We start from the raw sequence: 21412 nt of genomic DNA, 5'->3' as shown, positions 1-21412 counted from the left end.
TTAATTTTTCAATCTGGTTCGTGTAGCTTCAGGATCACACTCTTGAATCTCACAAGAATTGCTCACAAAATGCCTAGCTATTTTGCTCTCAATTCTACTTTTACTTCAGTACATGTGTGTCTCATGTAAAAGAGAACAATACTGATATATATAGAGTTAATAAACAAAGAGTAAGTAGAAGTCTAATGCTTTACTCTTCCTTGGTGGAAGAGTTCTAGTTAACTTTAATCTCTAACTCTTTCCGTATCTAGGATAGACACTACAAGAAATCATAGCTACATTGATATTTATTTAGCAACATATATAATAAATGTCGCAAAAAAACTAATTCTTTGACATTTTTTAAGAAATGACATAAATAAGTGACATATTATAATAAATGACAAAACTATTGAGACTCTTGTAGTGAAGCGTCACAATATTAGTCGATATTTACTGACATTTACCGCTAATGAAGGAAATTTTCTAACTTTATAATGTTTAATATAGAATTAAACACTATTACGAAGGCTGTCTTCTCTAAGAACCCAACCAATCTCTCCCCTTTCCTCAACCCCAATTAGGCGTCCCCCGTTTTATGTTCACTAAACAATCGAGGTCGCCATGTGATGCAGAGAATTGAAAGGGAAAACTACATGGGTGTTAGATTATCCTAGAATTCTAAACATGACAGAAGGTCACCAAAATTTAGGCCGCCTTTTACACACAATCGACTGCCATATTTAATCTATTCTCTGTAATTCTCAAACATCCGGTTGAAGATATTAAGATTTTGGTAAGTATTTTTCTGTTCTAATCTGTTGTTCACTAGATTGAATTTCTGGTTAACTGCCTTTAAAATTTTTGCTACCTTTTCTTTTATTTCCGTCGTATTCTGTTCATATCAACTATTTGAGCAAATGCCTTAGAGGATTAAATAAAATTTAATGGACTGGCTTTATTTTATTAACATAAGGTTAAAGTTTGCGCTTCCTTTGATTCATCTTTTCATGTTGAACTGATTTTGTAATGGTAGTGATGAGATTATTAACATTATTTGGTGGTTCAATCATTCTTAATGCTATAGAACCTTGTATCCATTTACTAGTACATACGGCATTCATCAAACGACGCAAAAAGTAATGAATTAAATTATAGGACTATCTTTGCTTCAACTAGATAGTTTGTTTGATTAGTATTTGTTACTGACAAACTATTCTATATTAAGCCAATGAAATGGCACTCTGTATTGTTTTCCTATAAAAGAGAAAACAACTGAATATTAAATTGATATGAAATGTTTGATAAGATATATATGACTAGTTTAATCTTGATCTTGGTATTTTTGACACGTTAAAACTTTTTTAACGTGTTGAACCTTATTCGCTGATGAATCATGTGATGTTGGATCCAACAGAAGGATATTATATAGTAGCTTGTCTTGTGTTAGAATTATTGTGGTTGTGCTTGATGGCGACTCAAATCCAAACAGCACGGTAAATTAGATTAGAAGAGAATCTTGTTTGTGATGGTTGAATGGAAAAGAAGCCTGTAAATACTTGTTTATGAAGGGAAGGTATCTTGTGATACTTGTAGATTGTGGATGGTGTAGGGTATCTTGTGAATATCAGCTTTATTGGCAATTTATGTTGGATAAGGAACATTAACATTGATGTTAGGACTGAAATTGATCAATCATTCTGTTGAATTCAGGAGTAGAGAAGGAATTAGTAAGCCTGTACAATGATACTAGTGATTGCTAGTTCCTTTTCTGCACTGTTAGGAGTTTCGGGTTCAAATATCTTGAGCTTTCTGCAAAATTATTATTATTTGCCTCAAGTTGATTAAAAATTCCATTTTGTCAAGGTGATCTTGATATCGTTTCTTTCTACATATGATACCTTAAGACTGGAGAATAATATTTTTTTATGTTATTTCTCTTTGATTTTGCTTATTGAAAGTATTATCCACCATTCTCGGGACAATGAAATATGGCAATTAGGAAAAGATTGCAAAAGATGTTCACCTAACGGCTGGCTGAGAAGGGTACATCATTTGTGAAACACTTCCTACAATTGTATGTAACTCCATCTCTATTAGTGGAATGATCTTTTTCATAAGCTAATGATGCCAAATTGATTTAGTTCTCTTAAGCTTCTACTATTTAATGTGGTTTTATGTTTTCTTACAGATAGTAGTAGTCGCATGACTCCTGTATTTCTTCAAGATATTATATGAGGTACAATCGCATTGTTCTTTTTGCTACTTAGTAGTTTTCCTAAATCTTTAGTAATGGTTCTTTTCTTTTTCAATTTCAGTTCTTGGAAGAAGAGTTTAGAGGAATGTGAGAGCAACTAATTTAGAGGAATCCTGGACTTGAGGAAAACACAAACACTAAAGCTAAAACTATGACCGACGATGATTGTTTTGGAACTTTCAAGGGAAAGTTTATGTAATTGAATGTTGAAGTAACTATGTGTTTGATTCAAATTGTTTGTACTGTACTGGGAATTAAAGTATTGGAATGAGCGTCGATGTTACTTTGAATACATTATTGTTAATTAATTATTTTCTTTTAATATTTAGCCATGACTAATAATTATTTTCACATTCATATTAAAAGTCAAAAACTATAAAAAAAAAAAATTAACGACATTTATATATATCTGTCGCAAACACGATAGGTTAAGAACTCAAATTATTGACATTTGATAATGTCATAACTAATGTCACAAATTTTTTGATGACATTAATTTAAATGTCGGGATAAAAAACGACATTGAAATTTTTGAAATTTCATTTAAATGTAAAATAAATGTCGGTAAGTGATTTTGTGACACTTATGTGACTTACGCCGACAGTTATAAAATGTCGTCATATGTCGTATTTCTTGTAGTGAGAGTTCTTTTCAAGTAAGGAGTCCCGCTCCTTATTAATTATGCAACCTTTTCGTTCAGGGAATATCACATATAACCACTTATACTTATCCCTTTCACGTGCATGACTTGTGCTTAAATTTGATCGTGCCCTGTGTTCACTGTCCATGGACCTAATTCATGCATGTGTTCCTTTGTCAATCGTCAAAACTAAAACCACTCAGGTCATCATATGCTCTTTTTTTTTTTTCATGTCCCACGAATTATCTGATTATACTTTTTATACATAAGTTCATTAGTATTATTTAAAAAAAACCAAAGTTCTATGTTTTTTTTTTTTTAATTCTAGAGTCTTGGGAATTAGTGTTAAAGAGAAGATAGATTGATCATTATTTGAAAGCTATCCCTATTAGAAACTTCTATGTTTGGTTCTCGTTACATCTGAAGAAACATACATAACATTCAATAAGTAGAATGTATGCATGAGGTCTTCTTATTTAATTAGTTCTACACATCTAGCAAAAGTTTAACTTATTAAGAAGTGAAATACCAAAAAACAAAAAAGCATAAAACTGAGTATTGACATGCTTTAATAACTAAAAATTGATTAAATTTGCGAATATACAAATTGTTGTGGGGGGGGGGGGGGGATTAAAAGAACACATTCTATTAATTAACTGTTAAATGTGTGCTTTGGTGAATCAAAATAAAAAATTATGTATAATTGACGAGAATTGTTCGAATTACATGTATAACAATCTAATACTATACTAGTGTACTACATTTCCCTATCTTATTCGTCAGCGAAATTAGTATTGCCTTTAACTTTAGCTCTGTAAATTGGGTAAGAAATGAAAACTGAAAATGTAGAACAATTGGAAAGTTGATATATTCTCTTTCTCGAAAGAAGGCTTATATTAAGATTCACCCCAATATCTTTATTGAAAGATAATTACATGATATACCTCTCTATAACAACATCCATATATAATAGTCATTCACTATAAAAATCGAGTTATTCTCGAAACCGAATATTATATTATAATATATGTCCTCTATAACAACACTTTACTATAGCAGCCATAAAATTTCGGAACAAATGAGGCTGTTATAGAAAGATTTTTACAGTATTAATTACACGACTTTGTGTTTTTTCTGTACATGACCTTCCCCAATATGTGTATGTTTGTGTCTCTATCCCTCTCATCCTCTGTATGCATCTATGTTTTCACAATTTACCTTGATATGTCGAAAATTACATAAATAAAATAACAACAATAATACAACAGATCTCATTAAAAGAAAAGTAAAAATCTGAGAGAAAAAAAAGATCGTATTATATGATGGTTTAATAAAATGAAGATAAGAGATTCTAAATGATCTCATATGCTGCATTAATTCTGATGAGTCATATTGTGATTGATTCTGATGAATCATATTGTGGATGTAGTGTGTGCAAGATACGAGTTCATTCGAAACCAGCAGAATTTGGATCAGATCATGTATATATGTTTAAATATTCACCAAGTACAAATAATAGATTTCATTTCCAATAAATCAAATTAATTCTGAATTAGACTCTGATCATGTTGTTAGCCTTTCTCTAGTAGTTTTCGAATGCACCAAACGCTCATCCTTCTTGTTTTTCCTTGGATGCAGCAATTTAGACAGAAACCCTCTTTTCTTCTTCTTCCCGTTATTCTCCATTTCTCCTTCTCCCCTCCTCGTAACAAAAACCAATGACCTACTCTTTGTAAGCATATTATTACTCTTATTACCACTTCTCAAGATAGCCATAGTTTTCATCCTGCGATATGACGGAGAAGAACACGACGAAACATCGGAAGAGGAAGATAAAGAAGACAAAGTTGACGATGAAGAAAAAGAAGAAGTAACGGTTGTAGTATTGCTACGTGAAGTTTTTGAAAGCTTAGAGAGCTTTTCACTTAGACAAATGGAGCAAACCCCTGGCGATTGCTGGTGCTTTGAATGCTTTTTGCATAACATAGTACAGGACTTTGCTTTGTTGATTTGTTGCTGATTTCTGAAAATTCTCCATTTGTTTTCCATTTTTTGTGTTTTTGTTGGGAATTAAGTTGGGGCTTTGAGGGTATAAATAGAATGAAAGGTGCATGGCGTAGGTGGTTTCGGTGATAGTTCATGTGAGTTTCATAGCGTGCTTCTTGAAATATTATTAAACGACTATTTTTGACGAGTTGTCATTTGTTGAGATTTGAAAAGTACTTTGGCTGTTGGCCCAAAATGCAGTGCTGGAAATTGAAATTAAAAAGGGACGGTCAATTTTGGGTAGGCAAAGCAAGTTGTCTTCCGAAAAAGTGGGTTTCTAGGCAGAATTTAAGTTACATGCATTAATATTATAAAATTATTTATGATAATTATTAATTGACAGAGGTTACCTTTTATGCACTTTTACACTATTAGGTTACTTAAATAAGATTACAAATAATCGTTCCTAATAAGTGAAATTAATATATATACATAATAGAAATAAGTTAGGTTATATATATATAAATAATACGCTAAAATACATCGATAGGATATATGAACTATTCATGTTGTCAATGAATATTATAAGTTAAATTCTATTAATGGTACTCTGATTAAAACGGTAATTGACTTGTTATAGTCGGCTAAACACACCAATTGTACAAAAAAATCGGTACTATCAGTTTCTATAACTTAATCTTTGATGGAAAATGGCTTGAAGCGATGACCTAAAGATGGAGAGAAGAACTTACGCCTTGGTGGTTACACAAAATTACATTACTTTACCATGATTAAATAATAAATCAATTAAGATGAAAATAAACATTAATTACTTATAATTAAATAATAAAGTGTTTGCACAAGTTACATGCCATGTTATCAATAATTTAGTTTATAAACGGAGTGAGAGAAAGAAAAAAAGCAATTACGAACGAAATTTGTGACTAATTAATAACTTGTTTGGCCAAGTTTCTAAAATTAACTTATATTTGAAAAGCGTTTTTCTCAAAAATATTTTTCAAAAAAGTAGTTTTGGCTAATTACTTTGAAAAATACTTTTGAAAAGCAATTAGTGTTTGACCAAACTTTAAAGTGCTTCTAATTTTTTTCTGTTTTTCATAAACTACTGCTTCTAGTCAAAAATATTTTTTTCTCTTCTAAAAACTTGCCCAAACATCTTAACTTTGAAAAAATACTTTTAATAGAAAAAAAATATTTTTTGGCCAAAAATAAAAGCTTAGCCAAAAATAAAAGCTTAGCCAAACAGGCTATAAAGAAGCCTAATCATGGTGCACTCTTCCATGTGAAAGTTGGATCTGTTTTCTAATTCCCTCTACTTCAATAGTTATTCGGAAAAAGAAAACTAAAGGTAAATAAAGAATAGATGAAATTTGACGAGGACGACTTTTGTAAGATCAAAATCTAACATTCTTATGCATTTTTTTGTTTAATTATATGGCCACGTTTATTTCAAGTTAGCACATAAATAAACTTCAAATTCCTTACCTATAAACGTTTAATTAAAAATTTTAGGCAGCATATTAAAATCGCTGATTTTACTTCTTTCCTTTTGATATTTAATAAGTGTTCATTGACTTCACTTTTATATGAGATGACAAATCTATTGAACCAACAAAAAATAGGGTGGCGTCCCCCCCTTATCTCAACAACTGCAAATCATCCAAACCCCACTAAACTTTGTCACCCTTAAAAGTTGCAAAGCAGTCAATGAAGCACATAAAGATTGAAAGAGCGAGGAAATTGCTTTATTGAGATGGAAAATATTTGAATTGAAATTGAAAAGAGTACTCGAATTTGAAGTTGTTAACTTGATATTTGTGCGAGCTATGGCGGATTAAAGAGAAAGAAACCGTAGATGAAAGAAAGAAGAAGAGAGAGATGAAGATGAGAAAATGAGTTGCTCAATTCTGTTTTGACCAATCTGTCTTATTATTTATAAATGTGGGCCTCTGTATACATGTACAAATGTGAACCAATTTAATTAAAAGTAAGAGAAGATATTTACAAACTAAAATACAATTAAAAGTAAGAGAAGATATTTACAAACTAAAATACAAGGAATTGGGCTGCCTCTCTCAATGGGCATGTTGCTTTCCTTTATCAGATTGGGTCGGGGACACATCTGGGTTAACACCTCCTCCCCCTCCCCCTCCCCCTCCCCCTTAAAGATGGAGGGTGAGAACACACCAAGCTTGCAAAGAATCCTATGATGTAGAGGACCAGAAAGAGCCTTAGTCATAATATCAGCCAATTGTTGAGCACTGGAGACAAACTGCAAAGAAATCAACCCAGAATTCAGACAAGTGCGCACATAATGACAATCAATTTCAATGTGCTGGATTTTTGGCAATGTGAAGAGCTTCCTCGCTATCACAAAAGATGGGAACAGGGCTGGAGATAGGCAAACCAAGATTACCCAGGAGCCTAGTTAACCAAGTGACTTCAGTTGTCACTTTGCGAAGAGCCTTTTTGTCACGACCCAAAACTAACCCCTGTCGTGATGGCGCCTATTGTGGAACTAGGCAAGCCGATTTATTTCCAAAACAAACAGATATTTTAATTTTAAAGATAATTTCAAGGTTATTTAACATAAAACCCTTCGTAATGGAGTTCCAATCAAAATAAAAGTGCGGAAGGAAAAGCCCGACATCGGGGTGTCACTAGTCATAAGCATCTACTACAATCTGTCTAATAATATCAAGGCTAACTCGGCCTGAAAAATAGCTAAATACAACTAGAGGAAGATAAGAGGGAGAAGAGCAGGGGCTGCGATCGCCAAACAGCTACCTTGCTATCTCCGAGAAAATTAGCAACCAGAACAATCAACAACCGCTACTGTGTCCAGCTACACCTGGATCTGCACACAAGGTGCAGGGAGTAACGTGAGTACGCCAACTCATTAAGTAACAACAATAAATAAAGACTGAGCAGTAGTGACGAGCAATAAAACATATAACATTCATATCGAAAAATTTCAGTAAAATACCACATGCTTTTAAAAATCAGGATTTGAATCAAAACATCTCGTTTAACCCAGTTCTAGTAAAAATTATTTAAAGATATTTTTCAACAGTTTTCAGACAGAGAAAAAATGCAAAGGTGAGCAAAAATGATGAAATCATAAATAGCCCCTCCGGCAAAACATCACTCATAAATAGCCCCTCGGGCAAACTTCACAGTCACTCGTGCCACTCGGGCATACCTCACAATCACTCTTGCCACTCGTGTATACCTTACAATCACTCATGCCTCCCAGTCACTCAGCACTCGGCACTCACACTCAGTAGGTACCTGCGCTCACTGGGGGTGTGTACAGACTCCGAAGGGGCTCCTTCAGCCCAAGCGCTATAATCTGCACGGAAAAAACTCATGTGCTACATGGATAACTCACGTGCCATAATAATAAAGTATGCTGCAGGCGGGCAGCCCCGATCCACACTCATCCTCACAAATCAGGCCCTCGGCCTCACTCAGTCATAAACCCCTCAAGCCACTCGGGTATTTAAGTAAAATAGGGCATTCGGCCCAAAACATTTATATGCATCAAAATAGAGTCATAAAACTGAGTTATGCGATAAACAAGTATAAACATGACTGAGTATAGATTTTCAATCGAAAATAATGAGAGGATGGTAAGAAACAGCCCCTAAGGGTCCAAACAGCATTGGCGCAAGGCCCAAACATGGCATTCAGCCCAATTTACAGAAATTCTTTCTAAAATATATAAGTATCATATGGTTTCAACAAAGTATGCAACTTTACAGTTGTTACGGGACAGACCAAGTCACAAATCCCCAACAGTGCACGCCTACACGCCCGTCACCTAGCATGTGCGTCACTAAAAATAGTAGAATGATACAAAATTTGGGGTTTCATACCCTCAGGACTAGATTTACAATCGTTACTTACCTCAAACCGGTCAAATCTCTACCTCGCAATGCTCTTGCCTCTGGACTCTGCCTCCAAATTCTCCAAATCTATTCACAATCAGTATAATACCATCAATATATGCTAATGGAATGAATTCCACAAGAAAAGCTTTTGGGCCTTGCGCCAATGCTGTTTAGACCCTTATGGGCTGTTTCTTACCATTCTCTCATTGTTTTCGATTGAAAATCTTTACTTAGTCATGTTTATACTTGTTTACCGCATAACTCAGTTTTATGACTCTATTTTGATGCATATAAATATTTTGGGCCGAATGCCCTGTTTTACTGAAATGCCCGAGTGGCTTGAGAGGTTTATAACTGAGTGAGGCCGAGGGCCTGATTAGTAAGGATGAGTGTGGATCGGGACTGCCCGCCTGCAGCATACTTTATTATTATGGCACGTGAGTTGTCCGTGTAGATTATAGCGCTTGGGCTGAAGGAGCCCCTCCGGAGTCTGTACACACCCCCAGTGAGCGCAGGTACCTACTGAGTGCGAGTGCCGAGTGACGAGTGCTGAGTGACTGGGAGGCATGAATGATTGTGAGGTATGCACGAGTGGCAAGAGTGATTGTGAGGTATGCCCGAGTGGCACGAGTGACTATGAGGTTTGCCCGAGGGGCTGTTTATGAGTGATGTTTTGCCCGAGGGGCTATTTATGATTTTATTATTTTTGCTCACCTTTGCATTTTTGCTCTGTCTGAAAACTGTTGAAAAATATCTTTAAATAAATTTTACTGGAACTGGGTTAAACGAGATGTTTTGATTCAAATCCTGATTTTTAAAAGCATATGGTATTTTACTGAGATTTCCCGATATGAATGTTATATGCTTTATTGCTCTTCACTACTGCTCAGTCTTTATTTATTGTTGTTACTTACTGAGTTGGCGTACTCACGTTACTCCCTGTACCTTGTGTGCAGATTCGGGTGTAGTTGGTCACGGTAGCGGTTATTGAGTGTTCTGGTTGCAGATTTTCTTGGAGATAGTAAGGTAGCTGTTTGGCGATCGTAACCCCTGCTCTTCTCCCTCTAGTTGTATTTAGCTATTTTCCAGGCTGAGTTAGCCTTGATATTGTTAGACAGATTGTAGAAGATGCTCATGACTAGTGACACCCCGATATTGGGCTTTTTCTTCCGCACTTTTATTTTGAATGGAACTCCATTACGAAGGGTTTTATGTTAAATAACCTTGAAATTATCTTTAAAATGAAAATATCAGTTTGTTTTGGAAATGAGTCGGCTTGCCTAGTTCCACGATAAGCGCCATCACAATAGGGGTTAGTTTTGGGTCGTGACACTTTTACTCAGTCTCGGGTGAAGATAGAGATATAGTAGGATGTTTCTTGCTCTTCCAAGAGACAGGGCTGCCACCAAGAATAATGTAATAACCAGTCACTGACTTGTGTGAAATGGAGCAAGCTACCCAATAAGAGTCTGAATAAGCTTGTAAAGAGAAATCAGAAGAACTAGAGAAGAGCATACCCTGGGAGGGTCATTCAACAAATATCTAAGCACATGTATAGCAGCTAGCATGTGAGGCACTTGTGGCTTTTGAAGAAATTGACTCAGATGTTGTACTGAGAAAGAAATATCAGGCCTAGTGTGTTGGAGAAAATTGAGCTTCCCAATTAACCTTCTATACAAAATGGGGTCAGAAACAGGAGCACCCATATCTAACACAAGCTTGACAGAAGGATCCAAATGAGTCATCACAGGGAAGAAGTGCTGGCAATTAAATTCAGATAAAAGATCAGTGGTAAACTTGTGTTGGCACATGATATATCCTTTAGAATGTAGGGAGATCTCCAAACCCAGGAAGTAGTAGACTGTCCCCAAATCCTTAATTTTAAATTGTGCATCTAAAATGGACTTTAAGGACTCTATCTCCACAATATAATTACCAGCTAGTAAGATGTCATCAACATAGACAACCAATAATATTGAGCACTTGAAGAAGTCTTAGTAAAGAGGGAGTAGTCATTCATACTAGCAATGTAGCCTCTTGAATGCAGAGCCTCAGACAGCTTTGAAAACCACTGTCTGGAGGCCTGCATAAGGCCATAAAGAGACTTCTTGAGTGTGTAGACCAAATGGCCATAATCAGGAGAGGCATACACTTCAAGACTAGGAGGAACCTTCATATAAAATTCATCATGCAGATCACCATAGAGGAAAATATTATTCACATCAAGCTGAAAAATATTCCAGTCCCACTTAACAACAAGGGTGAGCAAACACTTAATGGTGGTGAGCTTGACAACAGGTGAGAAAGTCTTAGTAAAGTCAATGCCCTCCTTTTGCGTGTCCCCTCTAATGACCAACCTGGCTTTATACCTCTCAATGGAGCCACCAGCTATTTTTTTGATGTTATACACCTACGTACAAGGGATATCCTTCTTGTGAGGTGGGAGAGGTACAATATCCCAGGTCTGATTTGCCTCAAATGCCTGAAATTCCTTTAGCATTGCCTCTTGCCATACAGGATGTGAAGTTGCCTGCTGATAGAACTGAGGCTCATGCACATGTATATCGCTAGAAGGTACCTTGGAAGAAGTTGGAAGAGAATCAGGGAATTGAGCAGAAGAACAAACATAATCCTTAAGATAAGTGGGCTATTGAACAGTTATGGTAGATTTCCTCAAAGGAGCAAGAGATGAATTTGTAGGAGCAGATGAAGAAGTAGAAGGAGAAGCAGCAGAATCAGAGGGCAAGGTGTTAGGAAGAGAAGTGGTAGGAGGAGGAGAATTGTTAGGAGGAGAAATACTAGGAGAATTAGTAGTACAAACAAAAGTAGGGGTTGTTGATGGAGTTACAGAATCCATAAATTCTGAGGGAGAAGGAAACATAGAAGGAGAAGTAGATTTGTAAGGACAAACATGCTCATGAAACACTATACCCCTTGAGAAAAATATGGCATGATTATCAAGATTGAAGAGTTTGTAGCCCTTTTAACCAAAGGGGTACCCCAAAACATCAGAAGTGATAGACCTGGATTGAAACTTATCTCTACCAATCATGGGGGAAGTGACAAAACATAAGCAACCAAAAGACTTCAAATGATCATAAGTGGGAGTAGTGTCATGAAGTTTCTCATAAGGAGAAACATTCTGAAGTACATCTGAGGGCATTCTGTTTATGAGGTAAGTGGCAGTTAATACACAATCTCCCCAATACTTCAGGGGAAGATTAGATTGGAACATAAGAGCCCTTGAGACCACCAACAAATACTTGTATTTTCTTTCTACAACTCCATTCTGTTGAGGAGTGTGAGGGATTGTAGTTTGATGTTAGATCCCTTAGCTAGATAAGAACATAATAGCCTCAGAATGACTACCAAGTTCAAAGGCATTATCAGATCTAAAGGCTTGAACATATGACTGAAAATGTACCCTAACCATGGTGACAAAACCTTTAAGAATAGAGAGGGCATTACTCTTACAAGATAAAAGATGCGTCCAGGTGACTCTTATATGATCATCAACTAATGTTAGAACGTATCTAAAACCATTATATGTTCTATTGTTGTAAGGACCCAAATATCAATATGAATTAGCTGAAAAAGGGGCAGAAGAATGTATAACACTGTCATAGAAAGGTAATCTTTGTTGTTTGGCCATTGGACATATAGGATAGATAAAAGACTGTTTAGATGATACTTTATCATACAAATATGATATAGATCTCATTCTATTAAAAGGCATATGCCTTAGTCTTTGATGCCAAAATAAGTCCATTTTATTGATAGAAGGTGATTGATTACAAGTTGAAACACTGACAACAGGATGAGTAAGTTGATTGGACTTATTAGAAGATACTGGTAATGAAACAAGCGTAGAAGATTGAGTACAAGCAGGAGTACTAACATCAGACTTAGAAACAGGTAAAGTACTAAAAGGAGAATAGTGAGACATAAATGTAGGTGAAACTGGAAAAAAGTCTGCATCTGAATAGAGGTAATAGAGCCTGCCTGCAGCTTTACCAATTTGCAGTGGCCTCTTCAGATAAGGGCCCTGTAAAGAATATAATGATTTGGTAAAAAGTGCTGAACAATCAAGTTGAGATATTAGTTGATGGACAGATATCAAGTTAAAATGAAAGGATGACACATGAAGGGCATTCAATAAAATTATATCATGTCTAAGATGCAATGATCCGGTTAATATAACTTTAACTTTATATCCATTAGGTAGAGTTACCAAAAAAGGTTTAATTGAAGGTTGCACATTGAATAGAAGATGTTTATGTAGAGTCATGTGATTAGTGGCACCTATATCTAGGATCCAATAATTTACACCTAATTGTGATGATGCACATGTATGAGAATTCACAAAAACTACAACATATCTGCTAAACAAACCTGCAAAGTGAGCAAAAGCAGAGTTGTCCACAGTTGTAGCTTCAGAAGTGGGAGTAATAGACATTTGAGCTTGTTGGAACAAGGTCAAGAGATATTGATATTGTTCCTTGGTGAACCCATGTGCTGAGGAGTTAGAGGTTTGTGGAAAAGAATTTGCAGGGACAACAGCTTGAACACAGGAAGCAGACTTCTTATTTCTGGTGAATTTGAAATCTGGTGGAAACCCATGGAGTCTGTAGCATTTATCCACACCGTGACCAGGTTTCTTGCAGTACTTGAAAGTAAGAGATGTAGTACCCTTCCTAGTCTCAAAATTAACTTTCTGAGTGAAGTTCCTATTAGTGGTGGATGATAATGGAGAGACCAGGAAGGAGGCTGTATCACCAAAGAAATTTGGTGTAGCAGATTGGGCTTCCCTTTGGCTTTCATCTTGTTGTAAGAGTGATTAAGCTTTACTAATTAGTGGAAGAGGGTTCATCAACATAATAACACTCTTGACAGTGGAATATGAATCATTTAGACCATTGAAGAACTGAAATAACTGGTGATCCTCAATGAATTTAGGTTGACCCCCACAAAAATAGACAGGCCCTATATAGGAGGAGTTCAATTCATTCCATAAACTCCTATTTTAGTGAAGTATGAAGCTATATCAGATGAACCATGAGTGATTGAGCTGATTTTCCTCTGGATTTGAATGTATTTGGATCCATTCGACTGACCAAATCTCTCATTGATGTCCTTCCAGACTTCCTTGGCAGTCTTGAAAGACATAAAACACTGGTGGCTATTTCTCTGGATACAGTGTTTGTTATCCAGGCCTTCACCATATCATTACAACATTCCTAGTATGGGAAATAAGGTGATTCGGGGGAGGGTTGTGAAACTCTCCCATCCAACATAATAAGTTTATTCATTGCAGAGAGAGAAGTGAGCTTACTACTATGCCAAAGGACAAATCCATACCAATTGAATGTCACAGATACTGACTGACTGCCATGATTATCAGATGGGTAGATATAAAAGGTTAAAAAGGGTCGAGGGTAAATAGAGTAAAACCGTTGGAGGTAGATAAAGGTTCAGCGTTATCCATGAGACTACCCATAATGTGGACCATAATAACAACAAAAGACTAGAGTTCAACGAGTAGGATCACACTAAACTATCAGGCAAAAAAAAATACTGACAAAATATCTATTACATGCAAGCCAGAATCTACACAATCTCGAAGAATATAGTCTAGAAAGATGTTACCAGCCTTCTTCTAGAACCCAAAGAAGTAAGGTCTTGAGAGCACGCAAACCCTAGAAAATTATTGAACCCACGAAATCGCCGAAAATCCTTGAGCAATCGAAATTTCCCACTAGAATGAGTTGTTCAAAGTCAGAAATGAAACAATCTCCAATTTTTTATTGGCTAAAATCGAAGGTTGGCAGGTCCGCTGTGGGTATTGAACAAGTACCGAAACTGACAGAGTTTTTGAGGAAGAATACCATAGGAGTAAAGCTCACAACGAGAGGAATCAAGATTTCCGCTCTGATACCATGTTAACTTGATATTTGTGCGAACTATGGCGGATTAAAGAGAAAGAAATCCTATATGGAAGAGAGAAGAAGAGAGAGACGAAGATGAGAGAATGAGTCGGTCAATTCTGTTTTGACAATTTGTCTTATTATTTGTAAATGTGAGCCTCTATATACATGTACAAACATGAACCAATTGAATTGAAAATAAGAGAAGATATTTACAGACTAAAATACAGAGATTTGGGCCGCCTCTCTTAATGGGCATACTTCTTTCCTTTATCAGATTGAGCCGGGGACACATCTCGGTTAACAAAAGTAGAAAAAAAATATTTTGTGGAAGTTGAGTCAGTATTTGGACAGTAAATAGTGCAATTTGCACACGTAGTCGATCTCAGGACTCCCATTTAAGGCATAGCCGAAGTTCTTAACAAGAGAAGGAGTAGTTTTGTCTTAAATTTCCAACCAGTTAACTATTTTGGAAAATGCTGGCCATAGATTAAATGAGAGCGTACATATAAGGTGCACCATGATTCTTTCTTAAAACCTAAATAGCAGCCCATTCAGTTATTTAAAATAAAAATAATCAAAGAGTATATAATAAATATATAATCTTTGTATAATATATTTATAACTATTTATAATTATTGTATAGTCTATGTATACCGCTAGAAAAAATAAACAGTAAAAATGACCGGCTATTTATGTATAGATCCCATAAAAGGTAAGAAAATTTTACATGCTATATCTAAATAATGCACTCGATTTATTATAAACCAAAATACTTTAAAAATATGATTATTTATAGCCATTTTATATATTTTATAGCAAAGTACAAATATATACAACTAATCCCTCAACCTTTCCCTCAACCCTCTCTCTTCTCCCTCAACTCTCTCTCCTTTTTCCCTCGCTCTTCGCCCTCAGCAAGGCGGCCATCTAGCCGGTCATCTTCTCCGACGACTCACCACCGACTTGTTATGGGGCTTCTCCGATATGAATAATAATAAGAAAAAGAATCTTTCCAGTTACTACTCAAAGCCCTTGAGATCTGATGTTGTTCATTTAGATTATGATGACTTTGAGGCTCACTTTCAGGACTTTAAGGATTGCTCTGACTTTCATGACTTTAAGATCCATGGCTTCTTTTCCTCTTTTGTATCTCACATCTAAGTGTATTCGTCTGATCGAATTTTGGCAGATACTATGTGATAGTGTATTCTCAGATCTGGCCGGATTTTTGTTCGTCTCCATTTTTAGTTTTAATACAATGTATACAGTGTTTTGCTTGGCCGGAAGACGTCATCTCCAACGAACTTTCTTCTCTTCTTTGCTATTGGGTCACATACAATGATACAAATACATATCACTATTTTTTGTGTTTTTTTGCTGTTTGAATACTGTCGAACTGAATACAGTTGAATTGAATATGGTAAAATTGAATACAATATAAAATAGTTAAGAATGAATATAACTGAATTGAATATACTATATACAACTGAATTGAATATAGTGGTATACACCATATTTCTTAATTTTTTGTTGTTTAAATACAACTGAATTCAATACAGTAAAATTGAATACAATGTAAAATATACAAGAACGATTATATTCGAATTGGATACAGTGTATACAGCTGAATTGAATACAATGACATACATTCGATGGAAAGCAAATAGTAGATACGAAATGTTATTAACTAAATTATAGCTACGCCCAACAATAAGTCTCCAAACAATAGTCATTTATGAAAGTTCCCCAAATATTTACCATTTTTAGTAATTTATCTTGGGCTAAATCCTGAGAAAGCCCAAAAACTGATATGTCACATTGTTCTAGGTGAAAATAACATGGGTTGGCCACTTGTTAGACTGATAATTAAAAATAGCCACATATTCAATGTAATCGACAAATAGTCATTTTCAACGCAAAAATAAAATTTGGACAAAACTCTTACTTAAAACACAGAACAAAACAAATCTGGTGCAATATGCTGGAGTTTTGAACTTTTACAAGTAAAACTCGATCATAATGTGTACAAATTCGAAGTTGTTAAGAAACTAAGATCAAAGTAACAATATGAAATAATAAAATAGATAATAGATGTAGAGAGGAAGAGAGAACTTTCTTATTTTATCAAGTATTTTTCACGTGTGTACAATGTGATGTCCAAACCCTCTATTTATATGATGATATTGAGGTAATACAAAGGGATGTCATGAATACGGTATTAACTATTGAGATCATGGGGGAAGATCATGGAGGAGGTTATGGAGGTGTGAGAGTTACAACCATAATGGTAAGAAGTAGTGGGAGTTATCTACGTAATGGAGAAGAGTAGTGGGAGTTATATTTGATTAGTGGACATCCATATAAATATATATTTCATAACACTCTCCCTTTGATGTCCACAGATAATGTGCCTCATTAAAACCTCACCAGGAAACACTCAGTGGAAAAAAAACTCCTAGTGAAGGAAAAAGAGTACACATATCTTGTAATACGCATTACTTGCCGCCTCATTAAAAACATTGCCAGGAAAATTCAGTGGGATAAAATCTTAGCTAAAGAAAAAAGAGTATAACGCGTATTTGCCTCCCCCTGATGAAAACATCACTTTATTTCTCAGAGATGACGAATTCCAAGCTTGTATAATAACTTCTCTATTGTTGAGGTTGGTAATGATTCGTTGAACAGATCCACCAAATTATAAATCAAATAAATTTGTCGAACATCTATATCACCAATCTGTCGAAGATCATGTCTGAAAAGAACTTTGATTAAATGTGCCTTATTTCGTCGCCTTCAATATATTCTTCTTCCAATTGAGATAAGCAATAAGCATTGTCTTCAATAGTATTGAAATCTTCTTTTTCAAAGAAAAGTCACAAATCTATTGTGTATTGAGGTACTTGCATTGAGGTACTTGCTTTATCAGTTGCTAGTATCTTGGCATGACTTGAATAAGTATTAATAATTTACTATCTTGTTGAATATCATAATATAGCAGTACCCTCATGTGCAAATTTTGAAGAACGGACTTCAAGAAATGCATGCATTTGTATAACCAATAAAATCTTGACAGTATTTGTTAGAATAAACAAATCTATATCAAGGATTCCTTTTGCAGTATAACAAAAATAGTATTTCAATATCTTCATATAGGAGTAAAACTATATCTCGCTAGCATATTATTATACTTATAGTTTTAGCAAAATAATTAGTGCACTAATTGCACTAGACACACGATTATACCACATACGCCCTGATTGTTTCAATCCGTATAAGGATTTTTGAAGTTTTATTTAATAAATTTCTTGAAAATCTTAATATGCTTCAGAACAATTTAAATCCTTCAATGATTTCCATTATACGCATATCACGTTTTTCTTGTATTGCCAGATTAAAACCTGAAATGGCGACATCCACCACAGAGAATATGTCTCCATATAATCAATGACATGATATTTACAAATCTTCTTGTTCCACAAGTCGTCTTTATGTTAATCGACTTAATTTTTTTTATTTAACTTTTCGCACAAGAATACATTTATACCTCCACTGGCTTTATACTTTTAGGTGTTGGGACTATCCCTCTAACTTCATATTTTTCAGGTGAAGTCAATTTTCGTTGCATAATTTTTATTTGGCCAATCATTTATCTGTCCAAATTTCATGACAGATTTGAGCTCAAGATCTTCGTCAATATTAATAATATTGAGCGCCATCTTATATCAACAATATCATCGACGATCGTTTTATATCGGTTCCATCGTTACCTAATAAAGACATAATTTATTGAGATCTGTTTATCTTATTATTTTCAGGTACCTGAGCCTCTCCCGTGAGGTCTTATAAAGTGTTATGTCGTGGTGCTCTTCTAGAGCACTTGCCTTCTTATTATGACCATCTTGATCATTTACTAATCTTCTTCTTCGAGGAGTTTTATCTTTGGAACCAATTAGTCTATTACGCTTCATGTGTGCCATAGACTCTGTCCATCATGAGCTTTATACTATTTGGAGCATTAATAGCTGAAATATAACATTTAGCTTTGGGTCAGCAAATTTCCCTAGAAATATTTTGCAAATGAATCTATCACTTGAACTTTAAGTTCACATTTTCTTGTACGAGGATTTGGATGTACTCATAATAATTCATTTCACGTATCACTTTTTCAGCTGCCCATTTTGTCCCCCTAATGTTGGGATCACCAACACATATCTCCAACCTTCTTTGGAGACCAATCTTTGTGCATTGTGCTAGAACAATTAAATCATGTAGCACATTCATATTTCTAGATGGAAATTATTTGGTTCCTGACCCTGTACCAATTATGATAGGGAGAATTTATCATAATTTATTGGCTAGATGCGTACAAGTATTGTTGTATATTAAATAATACACCCCTCATACCAATTTATTTTTTGGGAGTTTTGCTCTCATAACCAATGGTTTAGCTATAATTGGAGGCATACAATTTCTGCTAAACCAACTTGGATTTAAACCAGCATTATCAAGATAAATTATCATAATATTCATTTTGGAATTGTGCTCTAATAATTTGAGCAATTAACCTTGCAAAATCCAAACTGCAAGTTAATAACAAATACACATGTGACCATACAAGAGATGCATCTATTAAAATTATATAATAGTAAACGGTCCACATGGCAGGTAACTAGGCCCAATATATATCACCTTTTATTCGTTCCAGAAATTAAGGGATTCAATCATAACCTTAGTTGGTATATCATGAGAATAAATAGCACAAAAGAATTCTTGAAGAATCTTCTATTTCTTCAATATATGCCAATGTGAATTATCAATCAAATGTTTCGCATCATAATTGAACCGGGACGGCCAACCGGTCATGCCAACTAATATTTGTTTCAGTAAACCTCTAGTTTACTTATGACATGTGATTCCATCATCATGCTTATACTTGTGTAGTGCAAATAGAAGAAAAATCGGGTAACCTTTCATATTTACCCGGTATGATTATAGTAATATGAAGATAATCAATATTTATTTCATTTATAGTCTCAATATGCCAACTACTTTAGCTAATACATTTGAAACTCAAAACATTTCTTTTGAGACTGTACTTATCTCTCGGAGGCTATGAAGTTTAGGAACAATATCCCTTCTTTCTTATTCTGCCGTGCGATTTTATTCTATCATCGATGATTGAAATGACTTGTGTGCAAAATTTGAGGTCAATCGGACGTGATTTGATATGTTTCGGCGTTATTTGTAAAAATTAGAAATTTCAATATTCAATAGACTTGAATTGGGGCGTAATTCATGGTTTTAGCATTGTTTGAGGTGATTTGAGGATTCAACTAAGTTCGTATGATGTTTTAGGACTTGTTGGTATATTTGGTTGAGGTCCCGAGGTCCTCGAATGAGTTTCGGATGGTTAACGGATCAAAAATTGAACTATAATAGCTGCTGTAATTTCCTTTTGTTGGAAATTTCTTCTTCCAGATTCGAGCCCAGAAATCACTCAGAATCGAGCCCAGAAATCGAGCCTGGATGTGAGCCCAGGGTCGAGGTCCACGATCGAAGCCATGATCGAGCCCAGGGTTGAGGGCGACGATCGAAGCAATGATCGAGCCCAGGGTCGAGGGTCACGGTCGAAGGCAGGGTCGAAGACATGATCGAAGGCCTAGGATTAGGATCGAGGCCCAGGATCGAGGACCTTGATCGAAGGCCACGATCGAAGGCCAAGATCAAGGCAGAACCAAGGTTGTCTGGGCAGAATTATAAAAACAAGGACTTCGTCCCATTCGCCATTTTTGACAAATTAGAGCTTGAGGAGAGGCGATTTTTGATATATTTTCAAGGAAAACTTGAGGTAAGTCCCTTGTGATCATTTCTACTCCATAATATTGAATTATCATTAAATAATCCGACTAGATTACATGATTTTGAGGTGTAAATCGAAGATTGGAACTTAGAAATTTGGAAATAAGATTTGTAGATTTGAGGATTGAGTTGAGGTCGGATTTTGGTAAAATTGGTATGGGTAGACTCATGGTTGAATGGGCTTTCGGATTTTGTAACTTTTGTCGGGTTCCGAGATATGGGCCCACGGGCAATTTTTGAGCTAATTTTCGGATTTTTATGGAAAATCATTATTTTCTTATGAAATTAATTCCAATGAATTTTATTGACTGAAACGAATTATTTATGACCAGATTCGAGGTGTTTGGAGACCAATTCACGAGGAAAGGACATTGGAATTAATTTCATAAGAAAATAATGATTTTCCATAAAAATCCGAAAATTAGCTCAAAAATTGCCCGTGGGGCCCACATCTCGGAACCAAGGTTGTCTGGGCAGAATTATAAAAATAAGGACTTCGTCCCATTCGCCATTTTTGACAAATTAGAGCTTGAGGAGAGGCGATTTTTGATATATTTTCAAGGAAAACTTGAGGTAAGTCCCTTGTGATCATTTCTACTCCATAATATTGAATTATCATTGAATAATCCGACTAGATTACATGATTTTGAGGTGTAAATCGGAGATTGGAACTTAGAAATTTGGAAATAAGATTTGTAGATTTGAGGATTGAGTTGAGGTCGGATTTTGGTAAAATTGGTATGGGTAGAGTCATGGTTGAATGGGCTTTCGAATTTTGTACCTTTTGTCGGGTTCCGAGAAATGGGCCCCACAGGCAATTTTTGAGCTAATTTTTGGATTTTTATGGAAA

General features: G+C 35.2%; 1 long non-coding RNA gene across 1 annotated transcript; it reads left to right on the top strand.

Annotated features, from left to right (window-relative positions):
- The first annotated feature begins 481 nt into the window (after positions 1-481).
- Positions 482-2564, top strand: LOC107792519 (uncharacterized). Its single transcript, XR_001649554.2, has 4 exons — positions 482-775; positions 1941-2056; positions 2171-2218; positions 2298-2564. It is a non-coding gene; the product is annotated as an uncharacterized LOC107792519 (long non-coding RNA).
- Positions 2565-21412: the final 18848 nt, after the last annotated feature.

Source organism: Nicotiana tabacum, chromosome 15, assembly GCF_000715075.1.
Source record: "Nicotiana tabacum cultivar K326 chromosome 15, ASM71507v2, whole genome shotgun sequence".
In the NCBI taxonomy this organism is placed as follows: Eukaryota; Viridiplantae; Streptophyta; class Magnoliopsida; order Solanales; family Solanaceae; genus Nicotiana; species Nicotiana tabacum.
This window is presented reverse-complemented; position numbering and strand designations above follow the sequence as displayed.